Source organism: Xenopus tropicalis, chromosome 1, assembly GCF_000004195.4.
Source record: "Xenopus tropicalis strain Nigerian chromosome 1, UCB_Xtro_10.0, whole genome shotgun sequence".
NCBI classification, from domain to species: domain Eukaryota; kingdom Metazoa; phylum Chordata; class Amphibia; order Anura; family Pipidae; genus Xenopus; species Xenopus tropicalis.
The window spans coordinates 1,831,985-1,837,072 of NC_030677.2; positions in this window are offsets into that span (position 1 = coordinate 1,831,985).

Consider the following 5,088-nt stretch of genomic DNA (forward strand, 5'->3'; position numbering starts at 1 on the left):
GACCTCGCTTCCCATCATTCGCGCGCAGTGTCAGAGCTGCTTGATGGGAAGCGAGGTCATGCTGGCTCTATACTGGGGCTGCAGTAGGACGGGATGTGGGGGGTGAAGTTCAGCTAATAATATTCGGCGCTGCTGACTATTGACATTCTGACACTGCGCAGTGATTTATCTGCCTGATGGGAAGAGAGGTCATGCCTGCTGGAGATCACACGCCAACGGCCACACTACAACAAGCTTTACTGGAGCGTGCACCCCCACGAATGTCAGCAGTGTCAGAGTTAGTGCACTCCCATATCTTCTGTGTTTCCATGACCTGTAAGATCCTCTGTGTATGTGTATGTGCTGCTGTTTGGTGGGAATGGAGCTGCAAGGCACAGTCTGATTATTCTGCAACTTGTCCTTAAATCTCCTTTAGTCACATGCATGTCTCGTGTGTGCTTTTAGTTGCTTTTAGTTTTATTGTCTTTCATTGCTGTGTTTTTATATGATATGAACATGACTTGTAGAGCAGCAGGACTAGCAACAACAATTTCCCAGCATGCACAGTCAGCCTTTAGTGCTACAATGGGAGTATGGTGTGCTAGTACAATTAGGCAGGCATAAGGTAAATGCTGTGTATATAATGATGTTTAATTTTTAATTAGGTACCTCGGCTTATATTCGGATCGGCTTATACTCAAGTATATACGGTAGGTACATTTTTTAAAACTTATTTATTCTTAATTTTTAAGAAATTACAAAGCAATAGAATAACAAATGACAGGAAAATAAGTAGTAATTATATATATATACACTGCCTAATGAATTCAGTAATCAGCTATTCAGTGACAAAAAGGGAACCACACTGAGAATTCGAATTGTGTCCTCCTAAATTTATATAACAAAAAAAGTAAAAAAAAAAAACAGTCACAGTCGCATCAAAAAGAAGTTTTGGTTGCATCACAGTTGTGTAAAAAATAGTTGTGCTAATTTTTGTATTTTTGAAAATAGGAAACAAGAAAGGAGTAAAGAATGATGGGGATCTAACAGCTCGCTCACTACTTCTTCCACTCTCTCCATGTTCCGTGTTGTAATCATTTCTAAAACTTTTAAGCTATACTACTTGATACTTTTACAGAAAAATATCCATTTGTACCAGTTGTATTGGAGATCTCTCCCTCAGAACACGGGACACAGACATAACAGCAGGACTGGGCTCCGGGCTTTGGTGCCTTCCTGTAGCCGGGGGGGCAGTTGTCTGAACATTGAGCTCTTGGGATCTAGAAAAATCATTAAAAAACACAGAGATCTGGGAGAATTGACATGCTCTGTAAGGTAATCATCATGTACAATACTATATACAGGTATGGGACCCATTATCCAGAATGCTCGGGACCAAGGGTATTCCAGATAAGGGATCTTTCCATAATTTGGATCTCCATACTGTAAGTCTACTAAAAAATCAATAAAACATTAATTAAACCCATTAGGATTGTTTTGCATCCAGTAAGGATTATTTATATCTTAGTTGGGATCAAGTACAGGTACTGTTTTATTATTACAGAGAAAAGGGAATCATGTAACCATTAAATAAACCCAATAGGGCTGTTCTGCCCCCAATAAGGGGTAATTATATCTTAGTTGGGATCAAGTACAGGTACTGTTTTATTATTACAGAGAAAAGGGAATCATTTAACCATTAAATAAACCCAATAGGGCTGTTCTGCCCCAATAAGGGGTAATTATATCTTAGTTGGGATCAAGTACAGGTACTGTTTTATTATTACAGAGAAAAGGGAATCATTTAACAATGAAATAAACCCAATAGGGCTGTTCTGCCCCAATAAGGGGTAATTATATCTTAGTTGGGATCAAGTACAGGTACTGTTTTATTATTACAGAGAAAAGGGAATCATTTAACCATGAAATAAACCCAATAGGGCTGTTCTGCCCCAATAAGGGGTAATTATATCTTAGTTGGGATCAAGTACAGGTACTGTTTTATTATTACAGAGAAAAGGGAATCATTTAACAATGAAATAAACCCAATAGGGCTGTTCTGCCCCAATAAGGGGTAATTATATCTTAGTTGGGATCAAGTACAGGTACTGTTTTATTATTACAGAGAAAAGGGAATCATTTAACCATTAAATAAACCCAATAGGGCTGTTCTGCCCCCAATAAGGGGTAATTATATCTTAGTTGGGATCAAGTACAGGTACTGTTTTATTATTACAGAGAAAAGGGAATCATTTAACCATTAAATAAACCCAATAGGGCTGTTCTGCCCCCAATAAGGGGTAATTATATCTTAGTTGGGATCAAGTACAGGTACTGTTTTATTATTACAGAGAAAAGGGAATCATTTAACCATTAAATAAACCCAATAGGACTGTTCTGCCCCCAATAAGGGGTAATTATATCTTAGTTGGGATCAAGTACAAGGTACTGTTTTATTATTACAGAGAAAAAGGAAATCAGTTTTAAAATTCTGAATTATTTCATTAAAATGGATTCTATGGGAGACGGGCTTTCCGTAATTCAGGAGCTTTCTGGATAACGGGTTTCTGGATAAGGGATCCCATACCTGTAATAGAATGCAATGACCTATAATGTCTGTAAATGGATGCATCCCATAGCCACAGCCCAACTGCCATTAGGTGTTAGCCAGTCAGAAATGTATAGGGTAAAACCCCTGATATGAAACAAAAGTGGTGTAAAGATGATACCCCTATTGGCCAACTCCAGAAAGCTTTCAGATTATTTCAGTTAGTGCTCCAGGAGCTAATTCTTCTCCCCCTCTGATCATTGCCTTTATACTTTGCAGACAAATTAATGGTACTGGCTTTCCCTCTTTTGAATCCACTATTCCAGTTTGTGTCCCAAGTTCTGCCAGTTGCACCCAACTGCGCTGGATTAATTATAATTTGCAGCTCATTCTTTGAGACCCCCCAGCAATATATATGCCAATAAATATATATATATTGCATTGTATCCTTGCCGTGTTCTACATAACTACTTGCCATCCTGCCTATGGTAAGCACTACCCTAACTGGCTTGAACCTGCCTGTTTTTGTTTTTTTTTACAACTTACTTTTTTATTAGTTTTTACAATACATGTAAACCATATTAATTACACTGTCTACTTTATCAGTATCTCCAGAGAGAAAAGAAAAACACCATAACTTAACATAACTGGTAGCTCCCAAAAAAACCAAAAACCCCAGACACATCAAACATAACAATAAATTATCAAGATCGGAAATGTTTTTGAGTTTTCTGTATGAATCTTCTTTCTGAAATATTATCTATATTGCTGCTAACTTCTCTCATAGGCTGGGAAATGTTTGGGACCTCCTGTCTTTTCCAATTCCTGGCAATGAAAAGTCCGACTGTATGTGATAATTGAAAAATTACTGTTTCCAGAGCTTTGTTAGGAATTTTGTCATAAATGTTTAATAACACCAGTTCTTGAGATTAAACAAATCTCATGAAATATAATTTGATATCAGAGAAAATTCTGAAGTCCAAAAGGATTGGATAATAGAACAGGAGCACCGTATGTGTAATATATCTCCTATTTTTTGTTACATCTCCAACAAGTATTAACAATTCCTGGATAAATTGGTGACAATTTTAAAGGTACCAATTGTATAAAATTTTGTAACAATTCTCCTGGTGTGTTATGCATTTTGTATAGCTCTGTGTCCTGTTTATGCTTGTTGCCAAAAGTTTTTATTTAGACATTTTTCCCATTTCTCCATTGCAGGGATTTTTGTCAAATCTTTAGGTCTCTTTAAAAGATTATAGATCCTTGCCAGACCTTTTGCCTTCTACCTCCCAGAAGAATTATTTTCTCAAAATCTGAAACCCTCAGTGACTTCTAATATCCTTATTATTTACATTAGGGGGCACATTAACCCTTATAATACATGATGACATTGATAAGGTTTCCTGTTACAACCTTTAAGGGTAAAAGTAAACGTTCTTACTTTATTGTTATCTGTCTTCCATTGTATTAATGATGATGAGACGTTCAGCTGCTGATCTGGGGGAGCCCATGGGGAGAATTCCCCAACAATCTTCCTATTCAGGTCATGCTTAGATATAATGTAGTTATAGACCCGTAACCCAGAGATGTACTCCCCATGTTCATCAAAAGAGGAGGTTGGTCCAGTTTGGGGGCTGTATTGATGGTTTTTTAAATAACGATACAACCCCTATATACAAGTATATAAATAATTTAAAATCACAATTCATTCAGACACTGCTGACATGTCAGATATATCAGTAGGGCAGTAACACACATTCAGGTCTCATAGATTAAACTGATTCATATTATATAAAAATTGCACAATTTAGGGAGTTGGTTTAATTCCACTTTGGTAAACTATTTATTATTTAAGGGACACTGGAGCAGCCTTTCTTTGTTGTACATGAACAATTTCCTTCCACTTCATTCTGTACCATCTGTGCTGCCCCTACAGTATTTCTGGTGACAGAGAAGGGGTTCGGGGAGTCACATTATAGACTGTTATGGCACAAATCTGGTCATACACAAGGCCCTGCCCTAGTATTTAGATAATTACCTGGTACTTATAGGGATACTGTATGGAATCCTTGATAAACAGCATCTCATGAAGTGCCTGAGACATTATATCAACTGCCAGATGCACTCGGGGAGAATTGGTTTCACCCCTGAAATAGGGAAGGTCTGTAATACGCTCCTGCCCAGTGCAGTTACGGAGAGTTTTTGCGTAAATATATTGATACAAATCATTCTTATTTTGGTCTTTTGACAAACACAAATAAAACATTATAAAGATATCTTCAATTAACTTGTCATCTGGGAATTTTGATGGATGTAAATCTTCTAAAAATCTGCCCATTTCAGGAGTCCCGAGATCATAATGGTAACGTGGCACAAACACCAAACTGTAATTAAATATGTGCCTGGCGTATCCAACAATGAAATCATTATTCCCCCAATTAGATGAAAGGATCAAAGTCTTTTCTCGGACCACATAAGGTAATGATATGGCAAATATAATAGAAGCTGATCCACTAATTATAATGACATTGGTAGAGTATCCCTGAAATTTGCTATCA